Source organism: Oncorhynchus gorbuscha, linkage group LG25, assembly GCF_021184085.1.
Source record: "Oncorhynchus gorbuscha isolate QuinsamMale2020 ecotype Even-year linkage group LG25, OgorEven_v1.0, whole genome shotgun sequence".
In the NCBI taxonomy this organism is placed as follows: domain Eukaryota; kingdom Metazoa; phylum Chordata; class Actinopteri; order Salmoniformes; family Salmonidae; genus Oncorhynchus; species Oncorhynchus gorbuscha.
The window spans coordinates 45,720,521-45,744,070 of record NC_060197.1 but is presented as its reverse complement, the minus strand read 5'-3'; the positions used below and the strand labels follow the sequence as shown (position 1 = coordinate 45,744,070).

The 23,550-nt window shown below is 41.8% G+C and overlaps 23 non-coding genes across 23 annotated transcripts; 6 read left to right on the top strand and 17 right to left on the bottom strand.

Moving 5' to 3' along the window:
- The first annotated feature begins 723 nt into the window (after positions 1 to 723).
- On the top strand, positions 724 to 796 carry trnar-ucu. Its single transcript has one exon. It is a non-coding gene; the product is annotated as a tRNA-Arg (tRNA).
- Positions 797 to 1,618: 822 nt separating this feature from the next.
- trnar-ucu lies at positions 1,619 to 1,691 on the top strand. The gene has a single exon. It is a non-coding gene; the product is annotated as a tRNA-Arg (tRNA).
- Positions 1,692 to 2,514: 823 nt separating this feature from the next.
- On the top strand, positions 2,515 to 2,587 carry trnar-ucu. The gene has a single exon. It is a non-coding gene; the product is annotated as a tRNA-Arg (tRNA).
- Positions 2,588 to 4,310: 1,723 nt separating this feature from the next.
- Positions 4,311 to 4,383, top strand: trnar-ucu. Its single transcript has one exon. It is a non-coding gene; the product is annotated as a tRNA-Arg (tRNA).
- Positions 4,384 to 5,201: 818 nt separating this feature from the next.
- Positions 5,202 to 5,274, top strand: trnar-ucu. The gene has a single exon. It is a non-coding gene; the product is annotated as a tRNA-Arg (tRNA).
- An 826-nt stretch (positions 5,275 to 6,100) lies between these two features.
- Positions 6,101 to 6,173, top strand: trnar-ucu. Its single transcript has one exon. It is a non-coding gene; the product is annotated as a tRNA-Arg (tRNA).
- Positions 6,174 to 7,320: 1,147 nt separating this feature from the next.
- Positions 7,321 to 7,393, bottom strand: trnar-ucu. The gene has a single exon. It is a non-coding gene; the product is annotated as a tRNA-Arg (tRNA).
- An 822-nt stretch (positions 7,394 to 8,215) lies between these two features.
- trnar-ucu lies at positions 8,216 to 8,288 on the bottom strand. Its single transcript has one exon. It is a non-coding gene; the product is annotated as a tRNA-Arg (tRNA).
- An 822-nt stretch (positions 8,289 to 9,110) lies between these two features.
- trnar-ucu lies at positions 9,111 to 9,183 on the bottom strand. The gene has a single exon. It is a non-coding gene; the product is annotated as a tRNA-Arg (tRNA).
- An 819-nt stretch (positions 9,184 to 10,002) lies between these two features.
- trnar-ucu lies at positions 10,003 to 10,075 on the bottom strand. Its single transcript has one exon. It is a non-coding gene; the product is annotated as a tRNA-Arg (tRNA).
- Positions 10,076 to 10,899: 824 nt separating this feature from the next.
- Positions 10,900 to 10,972, bottom strand: trnar-ucu. The gene has a single exon. It is a non-coding gene; the product is annotated as a tRNA-Arg (tRNA).
- An 821-nt stretch (positions 10,973 to 11,793) lies between these two features.
- Positions 11,794 to 11,866, bottom strand: trnar-ucu. The gene has a single exon. It is a non-coding gene; the product is annotated as a tRNA-Arg (tRNA).
- Positions 11,867 to 12,695: 829 nt separating this feature from the next.
- trnar-ucu lies at positions 12,696 to 12,768 on the bottom strand. Its single transcript has one exon. It is a non-coding gene; the product is annotated as a tRNA-Arg (tRNA).
- An 824-nt stretch (positions 12,769 to 13,592) lies between these two features.
- On the bottom strand, positions 13,593 to 13,665 carry trnar-ucu. Its single transcript has one exon. It is a non-coding gene; the product is annotated as a tRNA-Arg (tRNA).
- A 1,188-nt stretch (positions 13,666 to 14,853) lies between these two features.
- Positions 14,854 to 14,926, bottom strand: trnar-ucu. Its single transcript has one exon. It is a non-coding gene; the product is annotated as a tRNA-Arg (tRNA).
- Positions 14,927 to 16,090: 1,164 nt separating this feature from the next.
- trnar-ucu lies at positions 16,091 to 16,163 on the bottom strand. The gene has a single exon. It is a non-coding gene; the product is annotated as a tRNA-Arg (tRNA).
- Positions 16,164 to 17,333: 1,170 nt separating this feature from the next.
- On the bottom strand, positions 17,334 to 17,406 carry trnar-ucu. The gene has a single exon. It is a non-coding gene; the product is annotated as a tRNA-Arg (tRNA).
- An 825-nt stretch (positions 17,407 to 18,231) lies between these two features.
- trnar-ucu lies at positions 18,232 to 18,304 on the bottom strand. The gene has a single exon. It is a non-coding gene; the product is annotated as a tRNA-Arg (tRNA).
- An 822-nt stretch (positions 18,305 to 19,126) lies between these two features.
- On the bottom strand, positions 19,127 to 19,199 carry trnar-ucu. The gene has a single exon. It is a non-coding gene; the product is annotated as a tRNA-Arg (tRNA).
- An 824-nt stretch (positions 19,200 to 20,023) lies between these two features.
- Positions 20,024 to 20,096, bottom strand: trnar-ucu. Its single transcript has one exon. It is a non-coding gene; the product is annotated as a tRNA-Arg (tRNA).
- Positions 20,097 to 20,918: 822 nt separating this feature from the next.
- Positions 20,919 to 20,991, bottom strand: trnar-ucu. The gene has a single exon. It is a non-coding gene; the product is annotated as a tRNA-Arg (tRNA).
- An 824-nt stretch (positions 20,992 to 21,815) lies between these two features.
- trnar-ucu lies at positions 21,816 to 21,888 on the bottom strand. Its single transcript has one exon. It is a non-coding gene; the product is annotated as a tRNA-Arg (tRNA).
- An 822-nt stretch (positions 21,889 to 22,710) lies between these two features.
- trnar-ucu lies at positions 22,711 to 22,783 on the bottom strand. The gene has a single exon. It is a non-coding gene; the product is annotated as a tRNA-Arg (tRNA).
- Positions 22,784 to 23,550: the final 767 nt, after the last annotated feature.

Here is a 23,550-nt window from a genome sequence, read left to right as displayed (position 1 = left end):
GATAAAAAGGAGAATTTCATGGGCATGTTGCTGTGCCCTCCGAAATGCTTTTTTTTTTTACAACTGCTTCTATCAGTTCGTATAGGTCATGCTGATCACACATTTCCACAGTGGCTTAAGACACTGACCACCTAATCCATTTATTGTGAGTTCAAGTGTTGTATTGGTGTACCTGAAAGTGGAGGGATGAAGTGGAAGAGTGCAGGGCAGTAAACCAAGTGATTAAGGGATCGAAACCATCCTCTGCTATCCAGTTTGCTTTTAGCAATGAAGTGCAAATAGAAGAGAAGAGTTGGGCACATAACACAGAGGTTGATGGATCGAAGCTATCCAATTCTACTTTTAGAAATGAAGTGGAAACAGGGAATTTTTTTAAATTGGAGAATTTCATGTGCATGTCTCTGTGCCCTCCGTGATTCTTTTTTTATTACTGCTTCTATCAATCCATATAGGTCATGCTGATCACAGAGTGCCACAGTGGCTTAAGACACTGATCTCCTAATCCATCTATTGAGAATTCAAGTATTGTTTTGATGTACCTGAAAGTGGAGTGATGAAGTGGAAGTGTGTCTCAGTGCCCTCCGTGATTATTTTTTGACTGCTTCTGTCAGTTTGTACAGGTCATGCTGATTACAGAAGCGAAGCGGAAGCGTGATGTCTACTTTAACCACGTGTACGATCGGTCAAAACCACTCTCTGCTATCCGCTTCATTTTCAGCAAGTACCCCAGTGGCCTAATGGATAAGGCACTGGCCTTCTAAGCCAGGGATTGTGGGTTCGAGTCCCATCTGGGGTGTATGAATGCAAATTCCTACAGACGAAGAGAGATCAGCACATAACACAGAGTTTGATGGATTGAAGTTTTCCGATTCAATTTTAGAAATGAAGATTTAACAGGGATAAAAAAGGAGAATTTCATGGGCATGTTGCTGTGCCCTCCGAAATGCTTTTTTTTACAACTGCTTCTATCAGTTCGTATAGGTCATGCTGATCACACATTTCCACAGTGGCTTAAGACACTGACCGCCTAATCCATTTATTGTGAGTTCAAGTGTTGTATTGGGGTACCTGAAAGTGGAGGGATGAAGTGGAAGAGTGCAGGGCAGTAAACCAAGTGATTAAGGGATCGAAACCATCCTCTGCTATCCAGTTTGCTTTTAGCAATGAAGTGCAAATAGAAGAGAAGAGTTGGGCACATAACACAGAGGTTGATGGATCGAAGCTATCCAATTCTACTTTTAGAAATGAAGTGGAAACAGGGAATTTTTTAAATTGGAGAATTTCATGTGCATGTCTCTGTGCCCTCCGTGATTCTTTTTTTATTACTGCTTCTATCAATCCATATAGGTCATGCTGATCACAGAGTGCCACAGTGGCTTAAGACACTGATCTCCTAATCCATCTATTGAGAATTCAAGTATTGTTTTGATGTACCTGAAAGTGGAGTGATGAAGTGGAAGTGTGTCTCAGTGCCCTCCGTGATTATTTTTTGACTGCTTCTGTCAGTTTGTACAGGTCATGCTGATTACAGAAGCGAAGCGGAAGCGTGATGTCTACTTTAACCACGTGTACGATCGGTCAAAACCACTCTCTGCTATCCTGTTCATTTTCAGCAAGTACCCCAGTGGCCTAATGGATAAGGCACTGGCCTTCTAAGCCAGGGATTGTGGGTTCGAGTCCCATCTGGGGTGTATGAATGCAAATTCCTACAGACGAAGAGAGATCAGCACATAACACAGAGTTTGATGGATTGAAGTTTTCCGATTCAATTTTAGAAATGAAGATTTAACAGGGATAAAAAGGAGAATTTCATGGGCATGTTGCTGTGCCCTCCGAAATGCTTTTTTTTTTACAACTGCTTCTATCAGTTCGTATAGGTCATGCTGATCACACATTTCCACAGTGGCTTAAGACACTGACCGCCTAATCCATTTATTGTGAGTTCAAGTGTTGTATTGGGGTACCTGAAAGTGGAGGGATGAAGTGGAAGAGTGCAGGGCAGTAAACCAAGTGATTAAGGGATCGAAACCATCCTCTGCTATCCAGTTTGCTTTTAGCAATGAAGTGCAAATAGAAGAGAAGAGTTGGGCACATATCACAGAGGTTGATGGATCGAAGCTATCCAATTCTACTTTTAGAAATGAAGTGGAAACAGGGAATTTTTTAAATTGGAGAATTTCATGTGCATGTCTCTGTGCCCTCCGTGATTCTTTTTTATTACTGCTTCTATCAATCCATATAGGTCATGCTGATCACAGAGTGCCACAGTGGCTTAAGACACTGATCTCCTAATCCATCTATTGAGAATTCAAGTATTGTTTTGATGTACCTGAAAGTGGAGTGATGAAGTGGAAGTGTGTCTCAGTGCCCTCCGTGATTATTTTTTGACTGCTTCTGTCAGTTTGTACAGGTCATGCTGATTACAGAAGCGAAGCGGAGCGCGTGATGTCTACTTTAACCACGTGTACGATCGGTCAAAACCACTCTCTGCTATCCGCTTCATTTTCAGCAAGTACCCCAGTGGCCTAATGGATAAGGCACTGGCCTTCTAAGCCAGGGATTGTGGGTTCGAGTCCCATCTGGGGTGTATGAATGCAAATTCCTACAGACGAAGAGAGATCAGCACATAACACAGAGTTTGATGGATTGAAGTTTTCCGATTCAATTTTAGAAATGAAGATTTAACAGGGATAAAAAAGGAGAATTTCATGGGCATGTTGCTGTGCCCTCCGAAATGCTTTTTTTTTTACAACTGCTTCTATCAGTTCGTATAGGTCATGCTGATCACACATTTCCACAGTGGCTTAAGACACTGACCACCTAATCCATTTATTGTGAGTTCAAGTGTTGTATTGGTGTACCTGAAAGTGGAGGGATGAAGTGGAAGAGTGCAGGGCAGTAAACCAAGTGATTAAGGGATCGAAACCATCCTCTGCTATCCAGTTTGCTTTTAGCAATGAAGTGCAAATAGAAGAGAAGAGTTGGGCACATAACACAGAGGTTGATGGATCGAAGCTATCCAATTCTACTTTTAGAAATGAAGTGGAAACAGGGAATTTTTTAAATTGGAGAATTTCATGTGCATGTCTCTGTGCCCTCCGTGATTCTTTTTTATTACTGCTTCTATCAATCCATATAGGTCATGCTGATCACAGAGTGCCACAGTGGCTTAAGACACTGATCTCCTAATCCATCTATTGAGAATTCAAGTATTGTTTTGATGTACCTGAAAGTGGAGTGATGAAGTGGAAGTGTGTCTCAGTGCCCTCCGTGATTATTTTTTGACTGCTTCTGTCAGTTTGTACAGGTCATGCTGATTACAGAAGCGAAGCGGAAGCGTGATGTCTACTTTAACCACGTGTACGATCGGTCAAAACCACTCTCTGCTATCCTGTTCATTTTCAGCAAGTACCCCAGTGGCCTAATGGATAAGGCACTGGCCTATTCTTCTAAGCCAGGGATTGTGGGTTCGAGTCCCATCTGGGGTGTATGAATGCAAATTCCTACGGACGAAGAGAGATCAGCACATAACACAGAGTTTGATGGATTGAAGTTTTCCGATTCAATTTTAGAAATGAAGATTTAACAGGGATAAAAAAGGAGAATTTCATGGGCATGTTGCTGTGCCCTCCGAAATGCTTTTTTTTACAACTGCTTCTATCAGTTCGTATAGGTCATGCTGATCACACATTTCCACAGTGGCTTAAGACACTGACCACCTAATCCATTTATTGTGAGTTCAAGTGTTGTATTGGGGTACCTGAAAGTGGAGGGATGAAGTGGAAGAGTGCAGGGCAGTAAACCAAGTGATTAAGGGATCGAAACCATCCTCTGCTATCCAGTTTGCTTTTAGCAATGAAGTGCAAATAGAAGAGAAGAGCTGGGCACATAACACAGAGGTTGATGGATCGAAGCTATCCAATTCTACTTTTAGAAATGAAGTGGAAACAGGGAATTTTTTAAATTGGAGAATTTCATGTGCATGTCTCTGTGCCCTCCGTGATTCTTTTTTTATTACTGCTTCTATCAATCCATATAGGTCATGCTGATCACAGAGTGCCACAGTGGCTTAAGACACTGATCTCCTAATCCATCTATTGAGAATTCAAGTATTGTTTTGATGTACCTGAAAGTGGAGTGATGAAGTGGAAGTGTGTCTCAGTGCCCTCCGTGATTATTTTTTGACTGCTTCTGTCAGTTTGTACAGGTCATGCTGATTACAGAAGCGAAGCGGAAGCGTGATGTCTACTTTAACCACGTGTACGATCGGTCAAAACCACTCTCTGCTATCCTGTTCATTTTCAGCAAGTACCCCAGTGGCCTAATGGATAAGGCACTGGCCTTCTAAGCCAGGGATTGTGGGTTCGAGTCCCATCTGGGGTGTATGAATGCAAATTCCTACAGACGAAGAGAGATCAGCACATAACACAGAGTTTGATGGATTGAAGTTTTCCGATTCAATTTTAGAAATGAAGATTTAACAGGGATAAAAAGGAGAATTTCATGGGCATGTTGCTGTGCCCTCCGAAATGCTTTTTTTTACAACTGCTTCTATCAGTTCGTATAGGTCATGCTGATCACACATTTCCACAGTGGCTTAAGACACTGACCACCTAATCCATTTATTGTGAGTTCAAGTGTTGTATTGGTGTACCTGAAAGTGGAGGGATGAAGTGGAAGAGTGCAGGGCAGTAAACCAAGTGATTAAGGGATCGAAACCATCCTCTGCTATCCAGTTTGCTTTTAGCAATGAAGTGCAAATAGAAGAGAAGAGTTGGGCACATAACACAGAGGTTGATGGATCGAAGCTATCCAATTCTACTTTTAGAAATGAAGTGGAAACAGGGAATTTTTTAAATTGGAGAATTTCATGTGCATGTCTCTGTGCCCTCCGTGATTCTTTTTTATTACTGCTTCTATCAATCCATATAGGTCATGCTGATCACAGAGTGCCACAGTGGCTTAAGACACTGATCTCCTAATCCATCTATTGAGAATTCAAGTATTGTTTTGATGTACCTGAAAGTGGAGTGATGAAGTGGAAGTGTGTCTCAGTGCCCTCCGTGATTTTTTTGACTGCTTCTGTCAGTTTGTACAGGTCATGCTGATTACAGAAGCGAAGCGGAAGCGTGATGTCTACTTTAACCACGTGTACGATCGGTCAAAACCACTCTCTGCTATCCTGTTCATTTTCAGCAAGTACCCCAGTGGCCTAATGGATAAGGCACTGGCCTTCTAAGCCAGGGATTGTGGGTTCGAGTCCCATCTGGGGTGTATGAATGCAAATTCCTACGGAGGAAGAGAGATCAGCACATAACACAGAGTTTGATGGATTGAAGTTTTCCGATTCAATTTTAGAAATGAAGATTTTAACAGGGATAAAAAGGAGAATTTCATGGGCATGTTGCTGTGCCCTCCGAAATGCTTTTTTTTTTTTACAACTGCTTCTATCAGTTCGTATAGGTCATGCTGATCACACATTTCCACAGTGGCTTAAGACACTGACCGCCTAATCCATTTATTGTGAGTTCAAGTGTTGTATTGGGGTACCTGAAAGTGGAGGGATGAAGTGGAAGAGTGCAGGGCAGTAAACCAAGTGATTAAGGGATCGAAACCATCCTCTGCTATCCAGTTTGCTTTTAGCAATGAAGTGCAAATAGAAGAGAAGAGTTGGGCACATAACACAGAGGTTGATGGATCGAAGCTATCCAATTCTACTTTTAGAAATGAAGTGGAAACAGGGAATTTTTTTAAATTGGAGAATTTCATGTGCATGTCTCTGTGCCCTCCGTGATTCTTTTTTATTACTGCTTCTATCAATCCATATAGGTCATGCTGATCACAGAGTGCCACAGTGGCTTAAGACACTGATCTCCTAATCCATCTATTGAGAATTCAAGTATTGTTTTGATGTACCTGAAAGTGGAGTGATGAAGTGGAAGTGTGTCTCAGTGCCCTCCGTGATTATTTTTTGACTGCTTCTGTCAGTTTGTACAGGTCATGCTGATTACAGAAGCGAAGCGGAAGCGTGATGTCTACTTTAACCACGTGTACGATCGGTCAAAACCACTCTCTGCTATCCTGTTCATTTTCAGCAAGTACCCCAGTGGCCTAATGGATAAGGCACTGGCCTTCTAAGCCAGGGATTGTGGGTTCGAGTCCCATCTGGGGTGTATGAATGCAAATTCCTACAGACGAAGAGAGATCAGCACATAACACAGAGTTTGATGGATTGAAGTTTTCCGATTCAATTTTAGAAATGAAGATTTAACAGGGATAAAAAAGGAGAATTTCATGGGCATGTTGCTGTGCCCTCCGAAATGCTTTTTTTTTACAACTGCTTCTATCAGTTCGTATAGGTCATGCTGATCACACATTTCCACAGTGGCTTAAGACACTGACCGCCTAATCCATTTATTGTGAGTTCAAGTGTTGTATTGGGGTACCTGAAAGTGGGATGAAGTGGAAGAGTGCAGGGCAGTAAACCAAGTGATTAAGGGATCGAAACCATCCTCTGCTATCCAGTTTGCTTTTAGCAATGAAGTGCAAATAGAAGAGAAGAGTTGGGCACATAACACAGAGGTTGATGGATCGAAGCTATCCAATTCTACTTTTAGAAATGAAGTGGAAACAGGGAATTTTTTAAATTGGAGAATTTCATGTGCATGTCTCTGTGCCCTCCGTGATTCTTTTTTTATTACTGCTTCTATCAATCCATATAGGTCATTCTGATCACAGAGTGCCACAGTGGCTTAAGACACTGACTCTGTGATCCATCTATATGGATTGATAGAAGCAGTTAAAAATGAATCCTGGAGGGCACAGAGACATGCACATGAAATTCTCCAATTTAAAAAATTCCCTGTTTCCACTTCATTTCTAAAAGTAGAATTGATAGCTTCGATCCATCAACCTCTGTGTTATGTGCCCACTCTTCTCTTCTATTTGCACTTCATTGCTAAAAGCAAACTGGATAGCAGAGGATGGTTTCGATCCCTTAATCACTTGGTTTACTGCCCTGCACTCTTCCACTTCATCCCTCCATTTTCAGGTACACCAATACAACACTTGAACTCACAATAAATGGATTAGGGGTCAGTGTCTTAAGCCACTGTGGAAATGTGTGATCAGCATGACCTATACGAACTGATAGAAGCAGTTGCAAAAAAAAGCATTTCGGAGGGGAGCAACATGCCCATGAAATTCTCCTTTTTTATCCCTGTTAAATCTTCATTTCTAAAATTGAATCGGAAAACTTCAATCCATCAAACTCTGTGTTATGTGCTGATCTCTCTTCGTCTGTAGGAATTTGCATTCATACACCCCAGATGGGACTCGAACCCACAATCCCTGGCTTAGAAGGCCAGTGCCTTATCCATTAGGCCACTGGGGTACTTGCTGAAAATGAACAGGATAGCAGAGAGTGGTTTTGACCGATCGTACACGTGGTTAAAGTAGACATCACGCTTCCGCTTCGCTTCTGTAATCAGCATGACCTGTACAAACTGACAGAAGCAGTCAAAAAATAATCACGGAGGGCACTGAGACACACTTCCACTTCATCACTCCACTTTCAGGTACATCAAAACAATACTTGAATTCTCAATAGATGGATTAGGAGATCAGTGTCTTAAGCCACTGTGGCACTCTGTGATCAGCATGACCTATATGGATTGATAGAAGCAGTAATAAAAAAAGAATCACGGAGGGCACAGAGACATGCACATGAAATTCTCCAATTTAAAAAATTCCCTGTTTCCACTTCATTTCTAAAAGTAGAATTGGATAGCTTCGATCCATCAACCTCTGTGTTATGTGCCCAACTCTTCTCTTCTATTTGCACTTCATTGCTAAAAGCAAACTGGATAGCAGAGGATGGTTTCGATCCCTTAATCACTTGGTTTACTGCCCTGCACTCTTCCACTTCATCCCTCCACTTTCAGGTACACCAATACAACACTTGAACTCACAATAAATGGATTAGGTGGTCAGTGTCTTAAGCCACTGTGGAAATGTGTGATCAGCATGACCTATACGAACTGATAGAAGCAGTTGTAAAAAAAAGCATTTCGGAAGGCAGAGCAACATGCCCATGAAATTCTCCTTTTTTATCCCTGTTAAATCTTCATTTCTAAAATTGAATCGGAAAACTTCAATCCATCAAACTCTGTGTTATGTGCTGATCTCTCTTCGTCTGTAGGAATTTGCATTCATACACCCCAGATGGGACTCGAACCCACAATCCCTGGCTTAGAAGGCCAGTGCCTTATCCATTAGGCCACTGGGGTACTTGCTGAAAATGAACAGGATAGCAGAGAGTGGTTTTGACCGATCGTACACGTGGTTAAAGTAGACATCACGCTTCCGCTTCGCTTCTGTAATCAGCATGACCTGTACAAACTGACAGAAGCAGTCAAAAAATAATCACGGAGGGCACTGAGACACACTTCCACTTCATCACTCCACTTTCAGGTACATCAAAACAATACTTGAATTCTCAATAGATGGATTAGGAGATCAGTGTCTTAAGCCACTGTGGCACTCTGTGATCAGCATGACCTATATGGATTGATAGAAGCAGTAATAAAAAAAGAATCACGGAGGGCACAGAGACATGCACATGAAATTCTCCAATTTAAAAAATTCCCTGTTTCCACTTCATTTCTAAAAGTAGAATTGGATAGCTTCGATCCATCAACCTCTGTGTTATGTGCCCAACTCTTCTCTTCTATTTGCACTTCATTGCTAAAAGCAAACTGGATAGCAGAGGATGGTTTCGATCCCTTAATCACTTGGTTTACTGCCCTGCACTCTTCCACTTCATCCCTCCACTTTCAGGTACCCCAATACAACACTTGAACTCACAATAAATGGATTAGGCGGTCAGTGTCTTAAGCCACTGTGGAAATGTGTGATCAGCATGACCTATACGAACTGATAGAAGCAGTTGTAAAAAAAAAAGCATTTCGGAGGCACAGCAACATGCCCATGAAATTCTCCTTTTTATCCCTGTTAAATCTTCATTTCTAAAATTGAATCGGAAAACTTCAATCCATCAAACTCTGTGTTATGTGCTGATCTCTCTTCGTCCGTAGGAATTTGCATTCATACACCCCAGATGGGACTCGAACCCACAATCCCTGGCTTAGAAGGCCAGTGCCTTATCCATTAGGCCACTGGGGTACTTGCTGAAAATGAACAGGATAGCAGAGAGTGATTTTGACCGATCGTACACGTGGTTAAAGTAGACATCACGCTTCCGCTTCGCTTCTGTAATCAGCATGACCTGTACAAACTGACAGAAGCAGTCAAAAAATAATCACGGAGGGCACTGAGACACACTTCCACTTCATCACTCCACTTTCAGGTACATCAAAACAATACTTGAATTCTCAATAGATGGATTAGGAGATCAGTGTCTTAAGCCACTGTGGCACTCTGTGATCAGCATGACCTATATGGATTGATAGAAGCAGTAATAAAAAAAGAATCACGGAGGGCACAGAGACATGCACATGAAATTCTCCAATTTAAAAAATTCCCTGTTTCCACTTCATTTCTAAAAGTAGAATTGGATAGCTTCGATCCATCAACCTCTGTGTTATGTGCCCAACTCTTCTCTTCTATTTGCACTTCATTGCTAAAAGCAAACTGGATAGCAGAGGATGGTTTCGATCCCTTAATCACTTGGTTTACTGCCCTGCACTCTTCCACTTCATCCCTCCACTTTCAGGTACCCCAATACAACACTTGAACTCACAATAAATGGATTAGGCGGTCAGTGTCTTAAGCCACTGTGGAAATGTGTGATCAGCATGACCTATACGAACTGATAGAAGCAGTTGTAAAAAAAAGCATTTCGGAGGGCACAGCAACATGCCCATGAAATTCTCCTTTTTATCCCTGTTAAATCTTCATTTCTAAAATTGAATCGGAAAACTTCAATCTCAAACTCTGTGTTATGTGCTGATCTCTCTTCGTCCGTAGGAATTTGCATTCATACACCCCAGATGGGACTCGAACCCACAATCCCTGGCTTAGAAGGCCAGTGCCTTATCCATTAGGCCACTGGGGTACTTGCTGAAAATGAACAGGATAGCAGAGAGTGGTTTTGACCGATCGTACACGTGGTTAAAGTAGACATCACGCTTCCGCTTCGCTTCTGTAATCAGCATGACCTGTACAAACTGACAGAAGCAGTCAAAAAATAATCACGGAGGGCACTGAGACACACTTCCACTTCATCACTCCACTTTCAGGTACATCAAAACAATACTTGAATTCTCAATAGATGGATTAGGAGATCAGTGTCTTAAGCCACTGTGGCACTCTGTGATCAGCATGACCTATATGGATTGATAGAAGCAGTAATAAAAAAAGAATCACGGAGGGCACAGAGACATGCACATGAAATTCTCCAATTTAAAAAATTCCCTGTTTCCACTTCATTTCTAAAAGTAGAATTGGATAGCTTCGATCCATCAACCTCTGTGTTATGTGCCCAACTCTTCTCTTCTATTTGCACTTCATTGCTAAAAGCAAACTGGATAGCAGAGGATGGTTTCGATCCCTTAATCACTTGGTTTACTGCCCTGCACTCTTCCACTTCATCCCTCCACTTTCAGGTACCCCAATACAACACTTGAACTCACAATAAATGGATTAGGCGGTCAGTGTCTTAAGCCACTGTGGAAATGTGTGATCAGCATGACCTATACGAACTGATAGAAGCAGTTGTAAAAAAAAAAGCATTTCGGAAGGCAGAGCAACATGCCCATGAAATTCTCCTTTTTTATCCCTGTTAAATCTTCATTTCTAAAATTGAATCGGAAAACTTCAATCCATCAAACTCTGTGTTATGTGCTGATCTCTCTTCCTCCGTAGGAATTTGCATTCATACACCCCAGATGGGACTCGAACCCACAATCCCTGGCTTAGAAGGCCAGTGCCTTATCCATTAGGCCACTGGGGTACTTGCTGAAAATGAACAGGATAGCAGAGAGTGATTTTGACCGATCGTACACGTGGTTAAAGTAGACATCACGCTTCCGCTTCGCTTCTGTAATCAGCATGACCTGTACAAACTGACAGAAGCAGTCAAAAAATAATCACGGAGGGCACTGAGACACACTTCCACTTCATCACTCCACTTTCAGGTACATCAAAACAATACTTGAATTCTCAATAGATGGATTAGGAGATCAGTGTCTTAAGCCACTGTGGCACTCTGTGATCAGCATGACCTATATGGATTGATAGAAGCAGTAATAAAAAAAGAATCACGGAGGGCACAGAGACATGCACATGAAATTCTCCAATTTAAAAAATTCCCTGTTTCCACTTCATTTCTAAAAGTAGAATTGGATAGCTTCGATCCATCAACCTCTGTTTTATGTGCCCAACTCTTCTCTTCTATTTGCACTTCATTGCTAAAAGCAAACTGGATAGCAGAGGATGGTTTCGATCCCTTAATCACTTGGTTTACTGCCCTGCACTCTTCCACTTCATCCCTCCACTTTCAGGTACCCCAATACAACACTTGAACTCACAATAAATGGATTAGGCGGTCAGTGTCTTAAGCCACTGTGGAAATGTGTGATCAGCATGACCTATACGAACTGATAGAAGCCGTTGTAAAAAAAAGCATTTCGGAAGGCAGAGCAACATGCCCATGAAATTCTCCTTTTTTATCCCTGTTAAATCTTCATTTCTAAAATTGAATCGGAAAACTTCAATCCATCAAACTCTGTGTTATGTGCTGATCTCTCTTCTCCGTAGGAATTTGCATTCATACACCCCAGATGGGACTCGAACCCACAATCCCTGGCTTAGAAGGCCAGTGCCTTATCCATTAGGCCACTGGGGTACTTGCTGAAAATGAACAGGATAGCAGAGAGTGATTTTGACCGATCGTACACGTGGGTAGAAAGTAGACATCACGCTTCCGCTTCGCTTCTGTAATCAGCATGACCTGTACAAACTGACAGAAGCAGTCAAAAAATAATCACGGAGGGCACTGAGACACACTTCCACTTCATCACTCCACTTTCAGGTACATCAAAACAATACTTGAATTCTCAATAGATGGATTAGGAGATCAGTGTCTTAAGCCACTGTGGCACTCTGTGATCAGCATGACCTATATGGATTGATAGAAGCAGTAATAAAAAAAGAATCACGGAGGGCACAGAGACATGCACATGAAATTCTCCAATTTAAAAAATTCCCTGTTTCCACTTCATTTCTAAAAGTAGAATTGGATAGCTTCGATCCATCAACCTCTGTGTTATGTGCCCAACTCTTCTCTTCTATTTGCACTTCATTGCTAAAAGCAAACTGGATAGCAGAGGATGGTTTCGATCCCTTAATCACTTGGTTTACTGCCCTGCACTCTTCCACTTCATCCCTCCACTTTCAGGTACCCCAATACAACACTTGAACTCACAACAATAAATGGATTAGGCGGTCAGTGTCTTAAGCCACTGTGGAAATGTGTGATCAGCATGACCTATACGAACTGATAGAAGCAGTTGTAAAAAAAAAGCATTTCGGAGAAGGCACAGCAACATGCCCATGAAATTCTCCTTTTTATCCCTGTTAAATCTTCATTTCTAAAATTGAATCGGAAAACTTCAATCCATCAAACTCTGTGTTATGTGCTGATCTCTCTTCGTCCGTAGGAATTTGCATTCATACACCCCAGATGGGACTCGAACCCACAATCCCTGGCTTAGAAGGCCAGTGCCTTATCCATTAGGCCACTGGGGTACTTGCTGAAAATGAACAGGATAGCAGAGAGTGATTTTGACCGATCGTACACGTGGTTAAAGTAGACATCACGCTTCCGCTTCGCTTCTGTAATCAGCATGACCTGTACAAACTGACAGAAGCAGTCAAAAAATAATCACGGAGGGCACTGAGACACACTTCCACTTCATCACTCCACTTTCAGGTACATCAAAACAATACTTGAATTCTCAATAGATGGATTAGGAGATCAGTGTCTTAAGCCACTGTGGCACTCTGTGATCAGAATGACCTATATGGATTGATAGAAGCAGTAATAAAAAAAGAATCACGGAGGGCACAGAGACATGCACATGAAATTCTCCAATTTAAAAAATTCCCTGTTTCCACTTCATTTCTAAAAGTAGAATTGGATAGCTTCGATCCATCAACCTCTGTGTTATGTGCCCAACTCTTCTCTTCTATTTGCACTTCATTGCTAAAAGCAAACTGGATAGCAGAGGATGGTTTCGATCCCTTAATCACTTGGTTTACTGCCCTGCACTCTTCCACTTCATCCCTCCACTTTCAGGTACCCCAATACAACACTTGAACTCACAATAAATGGATTAGGCGGTCAGTGTCTTAAGCCACTGTGGAAATGTGTGATCAGCATGACCTATACGAACTGATAGAAGCAGTTGTAAAAAAAAAAGCATTTCGGAGGGCAGAGCAACATGCCCATGAAATTCTCCTTTTTATCCCTGTTAAATCTTCATTTCTAAAATTGAATCGGAAAACTTCAATCCATCAAACTCTGTGTTATGTGCTGATCTCTAATTCCTCCGTAGGAATTTGCATTCATACACCCCAGATGGGACTCGAACCCACAATCCCTGGCTTAGAAGGCCAGTGCCTTATCCATTAGGCCACTGGGGTACTTGCTGAAAATGAACAGGATAGCAGAGAGTGATTTTGACCGATCGTACACGTGGTTAAAGTAGACATCACGCTGTAATTCCGCTTCGCTTCTGTAATCAGCATGACCTGTACAAACTGACAGAAGCAGTCAAAAAATAATCACGGAGGGCACTGAGACACACTTCCACTTCATCACTCCACTTTCAGGTACATCAAAACAATACTTGAATTCTCAATAGATGGATTAGGAGATCAGTGTCTTAAGCCACTGTGGCACTCTGTGATCAGAATGACCTATATGGATTGACAGTAATAAAAAAAGAAAAGGGCACAGTGCCAGTAATAAAAAGAAGGCCAGTGCCTTATCCATTAGGCCACTGGGGTACTTGCTGAAAATGAACAGGATAGCAGAGAGTGATTTTGACCGATCGTACACGTGGTTAAAGTAGACATCACGCTTCCGCTTCGCTTCTGTAATCAGCATGACCTGTACAAACTGACAGAAGCAGTCAAAAAATAATCACGGAGGGCACTGAGACACACTTCCACTTCATCACTCCACTTTCAGGTACATCAAAACAATACTTGAATTCTCAATAGATGGATTAGGAGATCAGTGTCTTAAGCCACTGTGGCACTCTGTGATCAGCATGACCTATATGGATTGATAGAAGCAGTAATAAAAAAAGAATCACGGAGGGCACAGAGACATGCACATGAAATTCTCCAATTTAAAAAATTCCCTGTTTCCACTTCATTTCTAAAAGTAGAATTGGATAGCTTCGATCCATCAACCTCTGTGTTATGTGCCCAACTCTTCTCTTCTATTTGCACTTCATTGCTAAAAGCAAACTGGATAGCAGAGGATGGTTTCGATCCCTTAATCACTTGGTTTACTGCCCTGCACTCTTCCACTTCATCCCTCCACTTTCAGGTACACCAATACAACACTTGAACTCACAATAAATGGATTAGGTGGTCAGTGTCTTAAGCCACTGTGGAAATGTGTGATCAGCATGACCTATACGAACTGATAGAAGCAGTTGTAAAAAAAAGCATTTCGGAGGGCACAGCAACATGCCCATGAAATTCTCCTTTTTTATCCCTGTTAAATCTTCATTTCTAAAATTGAATCGGAAAACTTCAATCCATCAAACTCTGTGTTATGTGCTGATCTCTCTTCCTCCGTAGGAATTTGCATTCATACACCCCAGATGGGACTCGAACCCACAATCCCTGGCTTAGAAGGCCAGTGCCTTATCCATTAGGCCACTGGGGTACTTGCTGAAAATGAACAGGATAGCAGAGAGTGATTTTGACCGATCGTACACGTGGTTAAAGTAGACATCACGCTTCCGCTTCGCTTCTGTAATCAGCATGACCTGTACAAACTGACAGAAGCAGTCAAAAAATAATCACGGAGGGCACTGAGACACACTTCCACTTCATCACTCCACTTTCAGGTACATCAAAACAATACTTGAATTCTCAATAGATGGATTAGAGATCAGTGATCAGTGTCTTAAGCCACTGTGGCACTCTGTGATCAGAATGACCTATATGGATTGATAGAATCAGTAATGCTAAAAGGCCAGTGCCTTATCCATTAGGCCACTGGGGTACTTGCTGAAAATGAACAGGATAGCAGAGAGTGGTTTTGACCGATCGTACACGTGGTTAAAGTAGACATCACGCTTCCGCTTCGCTTCTGTAATCAGCATGACCTGTACAAACTGACAGAAGCAGTCAAAAAATAATCACGGAGGGCACTGAGACACACTTCCACTTCATCACTCCACTTTCAGGTACATCAAAACAATACTTGAATTCTCAATAGATGGATTAGGAGATCAGTGTCTTAAGCCACTGTGGCACTCTGTGATCAGCATGACCTATATGGATTGATAGAAGCAGTAATAAAAAAAGAATCACGGAGGGCACAGAGACATGCACATGAAATTCTCCAATTTAAAAAATTCCCTGTTTCCACTTCATTTCTAAAAGTAGAATTGGATAGCTTCGATCCATCAACCTCTGTGTTATGTGCCCAACTCTTCTCTTCTATTTGCACTTCATTGCTAAAAGCAAACTGGATAGCAGAGGATGGTTTCGATCCCTAAATCACTTGGTTTACTGCCCTGCACTCTTCCACTTCATCCCTCCACTTTCAGGTACCCCAATACAACACTTGAACTCACAATAAATGGATTAGGCGGTCAGTGTCTTAAGCCACTGTGGAAATGTGTGATCAGCATGACCTATACGAACTGATAGAAGCCGTTGTAAAAAAAAGCATTTCGGAAGGCAGAGCAACATGCCCATGAAATTCTCCTTTTTTATCCCTGTTAAATCTTCATTTCTAAAATTGAATCGGAAAACTTCAATCCATCAAACTCTGTGTTATGTGCTGATCTCTCTTCCTCCGTAGGAATTTGCATTCATACACCCCAGATGGGACTCGAACCCACAATCCCTGGCTTAGAAGGCCAGTGCCTTATCCATTAGGCCACTGGGGTACTTGCTGAAAATGAACAGGATAGCAGAGAGTGATTTTGACCGATCGTACACGTGGTTAAAGTAGACAACGCTTCTGTAATCAGCATGACCTTCTGTAATCAGCATGACCTGTACAAACTGACAGAAGCAGTCAAAAAATAATCACGGAGGGCACTGAGACACTTCCACTTCATCACTCCACTTTCAGGTACATCAAAAAAATACTTGAATTCTCAATAGATGGATTAGGAGATCAGTGTCTTAAGCCACTGTGGCACTCTGTGATCAGAATGACCTATATGGATTGATAGAAGCAGTAATAAAAAGGCCAGTGCCTTATCCATTAGGCCACTGGGCCACTGGGAGTACTTGCTGAAAATGAACAGGATAGCAGAGAGTGATTTTGACCGATCGTACACGTGGTTAAAGTAGACATCACGCTTCCGCTTCGCTTCTGTAATCAGCATGACCTGTACAAACTGACAGAAGCAGTCAAAAAATAATCACGGAGGGCACTGAGACACACTTCCACTTCATCACTCCACTTTCAGGTACATCAAAACAATACTTGAATTCTCAATAGATGGATTAGGAGATCAGTGTCTTAAGCCACTGTGGCACTCTGTGATCAGCATGACCTATATGGATTGATAGAAGCAGTAATAAAAAAAAGAATCACGGAGGGCACAGAGACATGCACATGAAATTCTCCAATTTAAAAAATTCCCTGTTTCCACTTCATTTCTAAAAGTAGAATTGGATAGCTTCGATCCATCAACCTCTGTGTTATGTGCCCAACTCTTCTCTTCTATTTGCACTTCATTGCTAAAAGCAAACTGGATAGCAGAGGATGGTTTCGATCCCTTAATCACTTGGTTTACTGCCCTGCACTCTTCCACTTCATCCCTCCACTTTCAGGTACCCCAATACAACACTTGAACTCACAATAAATGGATTAGGCGGTCAGTGTCTTAAGCCACTGTGGAAATGTGTGATCAGCATGACCTATACGAACTGATAGAAGCAGTTGTAAAAAAAAGCATTTCGGAGGGCACAGCAACATGCCCATGAAATTCTCCTTTTTTATCCCTGTTAAATCTTCATTTCTAAAATTGAATCGGAAAACTTCAATCCATCAAACTCTGTGTTATGTGCTGATCTCTCTTCGTCCGTAGGAATTTGCATTCATACACCCCAGATGGGACTCGAACCCACAATCCCTGGCTTAGAAGGCCAGTGCCTTATCCATTAGGCCACTGGGGTACTTGCTGAAAATGAACAGGATAGCAGAGAGTGATTTTGACCGATCGTACACGTGGTTAAAGTAGACATCACGCTTCCGCTTCGCTTCTGTAATCAGCATGACCTGTACAAACTGACAGAAGCAGTCAAAAAATAATCACGGAGGGCACTGAGACACACTTCCACTTCATCACTCCACTTTCAGGTACATCAAAACAATACTTGAATTCTCAATAGATGGATTAGGAGATCAGTGTCTTAAGCCACTGTGGCACTCTGTGATCAGCATGACCTATATGGATTGATAGAAGCAGTAATAAAAAAAGAATCACGGAGGGCACAGAGACATGCACATGAAATTCTCCAATTTAAAAAATTCCCTGTTTCCACTTCATTTCTAAAAGTAGAATTGGATAGCTTCGATCCATCAACCTCTGTGTTATGTGCCCAACTCTTCTCTTCTATTTGCACTTCATTGCTAAAAGCAAACTGGATAGCAGAGGATGGTTTCGATCCCTTAATCACTTGGTTTACTGCCCTGCACTCTTCCACTTCATCCCTCCACTTTCAGGTACCCCAATACAACACTTGAACTCACAATAAATGGATTAGGCGGTCAGTGTCTTAAGCCACTGTGGAAATGTGTGATCAGCATGACCTATACGAACTGATAGAAGCAGTTGTAAAAAAAAAAGCATTTCGGAAGGCAGAGCAACATGCCCATGAAATTCTCCTTTTTTATCCCTGTTAAATCTTCATTTCTAAAATTGAATCGGAAAACTTCAATCCATCAAACTCTGTGTTATGTGCTGATCTCTCTTCGTCCTGTAGGAATTTGCATTCATACACCCCAGATGGGACTCGAACCCACAATCCCTGGCTTAGAAGGCCAGTGCCTTATCCATTAGGCCACTGGGGTACTTGCTGAAAATGAACAGGATAGCAGAGAGTGATTTTGACCGATCGTACACGTGGTTAAAGTAGACATCACGCTTCCGCTTCGCTTCTGTAATCAGCATGACCTGTACAAACTGACAGAAGCAGTCAAAAAATAATCACGGAGGGCACTGAGACACACTTCCACTTCATCACTCCACTTTCAGGTACATCAAAACAATACTTGAATTCTCAATAGATGGATTAGGAGATCAGTGTCTTAAGCCACTGTGGCACTCTGTGATCAGCATGACCTATATGGATTGATAGAAGCAGTAATAAAAAAAGAATCACGGAGGGCACAGAGACATGCACATGAAATTCTCCAATTTAAAAAATTCCCTGTTTCCACTTCATTTCTAAAAGTAGAATTGGATAGCTTCGATCCATCAACCTCTGTGTTATGTGCCCAACTCTTCTCTTCTATTTGCACTTCATTGCTAAAAGCAAACTGGATAGCAGAGGATGGTTTCGATCCCTTAATCACTTGGTTTACTGCCCTGCACTCTTCCACTTCATCCCTCCACTTTCAGGTACCCCAATACAACACTTGAACTCACAATAAATGGATTAGGCGGTCAGTGTCTTAAGCCACTGTGGAAATGTGTGATCAGCATGACCTATACGAACTGATAGAAGCAGTTGTAAAAAAAAGCATTTCGGAGGGCACAGCAACATGCCCATGAAATTCTCCTTTTTTATCCCTGTTAAATCTTCATTTCTAAAATTGAATCGGAAAACTTCAATCCATCAAACTCTGTGTTATGTGCTGATCTCTCTTCGTCTGTAGGAATTTGCATTCATACACCCCAGATGGGACTCGAACCCACAATCCCTGGCTTAGAAGGCCAGTGCCTTATCCATTAGGCCACTGGGGTACTTGCTGAAAATGAACAGGATAGCAGAGAGTGATTTTGACCGATCGTACACGTGGTTAAAGTAGACATCACGCTTCCGCTTCGCTTCTGTAATCAGCATGACCTGTACAAACTGACAGAAGCAGTCAAAAAATAATCACGGAGGGCACTGAGACACACTTCCACTTCATCACTCCACTTTCAGGTACATCAAAACAATACTTGAATTCTCAATAGATGGATTAGGAGATCAGTGTCTTAAGCCACTGTGGCACTCTGTGATCAGCATGACCTATATGGATTGATAGAAGCAGTAATAAAAAAGAATCACGGAGGGCACAGAGACATGCACATGAAATTCTCCAATTTAAAAAATTCCCTGTTTCCACTTCATTTCTAAAAGTAGAATTGGATAGCTTCGATCCATCAACCTCTGTGTTATGTGCCCAACTCTTCTCTTCTATTTGCACTTCATTGCTAAAAGCAAACTGGATAGCAGAGGATGGTTTCGATCCCTTAATCACTTGGTTTACTGCCCTGCACTCTTCCACTTCATCCCTCCACTTTCAGGTACCCCAATACAACACTTGAACTCACAATAAATGGATTAGGTGGTCAGTGTCTTAAGCCACTGTGGAAATGTGTGATCAGCATGACCTATACGAACTGATAGAAGCAGTTGTAAAAAAAAAAAAGCATTTCGGAGGGCACAGCAACATGCCCATGAAATTCTCCTTTTTATCCCTGTTAAATCTTCATTTCTAAAATTGAATCGGAAAACTTCAATCCATCAAACTCTGTGTTATGTGCTGATCTCTCTTCGTCTGTAGGAATTTGCATTCATACACCCCAGATGGGACTCGAACCCACAATCCCTGGCTTAGAAGGCCAGTGCCTTATCCATTAGGCCACTGGGGTACTTGCTGAAAATGAACAGGATAGCAGAGAGTGATTTTGACCGATCGTACACGTGGTTAAAGTAGACATCACGCTTCCGCTTCGCTTCTGTAATCAGCATGACCTGTACAAACTGACAGAAGCAGTCAAAAAATAATCACGGAGGGCACTGAGACACACTTCCACTTCATCACTCCACTTTCAGGTACATCAAAACAATACTTGAATTCTCAATAGATGGATTAGGAGATCAGTGTCTTAAGCCACTGTGGCACTCTGTGATCAGCATGACCTATATGGATTGATAGAAGCAGTAATAAAAAAAGAATCACGGAGGGCACAGAGACATGCACATGAAATTCTCCAATTTAAAAAATTCCCTGTTTCCACTTCATTTCTAAAAGTAGAATTGGATAGCTTCGATCCATCAACCTCTGTGTTATGTGCCCAACTCTTCTCTTCTATTTGCACTTCATTGCTAAAAGCAAACTGGATAGCAGAGGATGGTTTCGATCCCTTAATCACTTGGTTTACTGCCCTGCACTCTTCCACTTCATCCCTCCACTTTCAGGTACCCCAATACAACACTTGAACTCACAATAAATGGATTAGGCGGTCAGTGTCTTAAGCCACTGTGGAAATGTGTGATCAGCATGACCTATACGAACTGATAGAAGCAGTTGTAAAAAAAAGCATTTCGGAGGGCACAGCAACATGCCCATGAAATTCTCCTTTTTTATCCCTGTTAAATCTTCATTTCTAAAATTGAATCGGAAAACTTCAATCCATCAAACTCTGTGTTATGTGCTGATCTCTCTTCGTCTGTAGGAATTTGCATTCATACACCCCAGATGGGACTCGAACCCACAATCCCTGGCTTAGAAGGCCAGTGCCTTATCCATTAGGCCACTGGGGTACTTGCTGAAAATGAACAGGATAGCAGAGAGTGATTTTGACCGATCGTACACGTGGTTAAAGTAGACATCACGCTTCCGCTTCGCTTCTGTAATCAGCATGACCTGTACAAACTGACAGAAGCAGTCAAAAAATAATCACGGAGGGCACTGAGACACACTTCCACTTCATCACTCCACTTTCAGGTACATCAAAACAATACTTGAATTCTCAATAGATGGATTAGGAGATCAGTGTCTTAAGCCACTGTGGCACTCTGTGATCAGCATGACCTATATGGATTGATAGAAGCAGTAATAAAAAAAGAATCACGGAGGGCACAGAGACATGCACATGAAATTCTCCAATTTAAAAAATTCCCTGTTTCCACTTCATTTCTAAAAGTAGAATTGGATAGCTTCGATCCATCAACCTCTGTGTTATGTGCCCAACTCTTCTCTTCTATTTGCACTTCATTGCTAAAAGCAAACTGGATAGCAGAGGATGGTTTCGATCCCTTAATCACTTGGTTTACTGCCCTGCACTCTTCCACTTCATCCCTCCACTTTCAGGTACACCAATACAACACTTGAACTCACAATAAATGGATTAGGTGGTCAGTGTCTTAAGCCACTGTGGAAATGTGTGATCAGCATGACCTATACGAACTGATAGAAGCAGTTGTAAAAAAAAAAGCATTTCGGAGGGCACAGCAACATGCCCATGAAATTCTCCTTTTTTATCCCTGTTAAATCTTCATTTCTAAAATTGAATCGGAAAACTTCAATCCATCAAACTCTGTGTTATGTGCTGATCTCTCTTCGTCTGTAGGAATTTGCATTCATACACCCCAGATGGGACTCGAACCCACAATCCCTGGCTTAGAAGGCCAGTGCCTTATCCATTAGGCCACTGGGGTACTTGCTGAAAATGAACAGGATAGCAGAGAGTGATTTTGACCGATCGTACACGTGGTTAAAGTAGACATCACGCTTCCGCTTCGCTTCTGTAATCAGCATGACCTGTACAAACTGACAGAAGCAGTCAAAAAATAATCACGGAGGGCACTGAGACACACTTCCACTTCATCACTCCACTTTCAGGTACATCAAAACAATACTTGAATTCTCAATAGATGGATTAGGAGATCAGTGTCTTAAGCCACTGTGGCACTCTGTGATCAGCATGACCTATATGGATTGATAGAAGCAGTAATAAAAAATAATCACGGAGGGCACAGAGACATGCACATGAAATTCTCCAATTTAAAAAATTCCCTGTTTCCACTTCATTTCTAAAAGTAGAATTGGATAGCTTCGATCCATCAACCTCTGTGTTATGTGCCCAACTCTTCTCTTCTATTTGCACTTCATTGCTAAAAGCAAACTGGATAGCAGAGGATGGTTTCGATCCCTTAATCACTTGGTTTACTGCCCTGCACTCTTCCACTTCATCCCTCCACTTTCAGGTACACCAATACAACACTTGAACTCACAATAAATGGATTAGGTGGTCAGTGTCTTAAGCCACTGTGGAAATGTGTGATCAGCATGACCTATACGAACTGATAGAAGCAGTTGTAAAAAAAAGCATTTCGGAGGGCACAGCAACATGCCCATGAAATTCTCCTTTTTTATCCCTGTTAAAATCTTCATTTCTAAAATTGAATCGGAAAACTTCAATCCATCAAACTCTGTGTTATGTGCTGATCTCTCTTCCTCCGTAGGAATTTGCATTCATACACCCCAGATGGGACTCGAACCCACAATCCCTGGCTTAGAAGGCCAGTGCCTTATCCATTAGGCCACTGGGGTACTTGCTGAAAATGAACAGGATAGCAGAGAGTGATTTTGACCGATCGTACACGTGGTTAAAGTAGACATCACGCTTCCGCTTCGCTTCTGTAATCAGCATGACCTGTACAAACTGACAGAAGCAGTCAAAAAATAATCACGGAGGGCACTGAGACACACTTCCACTTCATCACTCCACTTTCAGGTACATCAAAACAATACTTGAATTCTCAATAGATGGATTAGGAGATCAGTGTCTTAAGCCACTGTGGCACTCTGTGATCAGAATGACCTATATGGATTGATAGAAGCAGTAATAAAAAAAGAATCACGGAGGGCACAGTGCCTTATCCATTAGGCCACTGGTTTCCACTTCTGAAAATGAACAGGATAGCAGATATTTTGATCCATCAACCTCTCTGTTATGTTTTGACTTCGATTGCACTTCATTGCTAAAAGCAAACTGGATACAGAGGTGGTCGATCCCTTAATCACTTGGTTTAAGCCCTAGACTCTTCCACTTCATCCCTCCACTTTCAGGTACCCCAATACAACACTTGAACTCACAATAAATGGATTAATCAGTCATGAACCTGTGACAAACTGACTGAGAAGCAGTCAAAAAATAATCACGGAGGGCACAGAACATGCACATGAAATTCTCCTTTTTCATCCCTGTTAAATCTTCATTTCTAAAATTGAATCAAAAACTTCAATCCATCAAACTCTGTGTTATGTGCTGATTCTCATTCATAGATGGATTAGGAGATCAGTGTCTTAAGCCACTG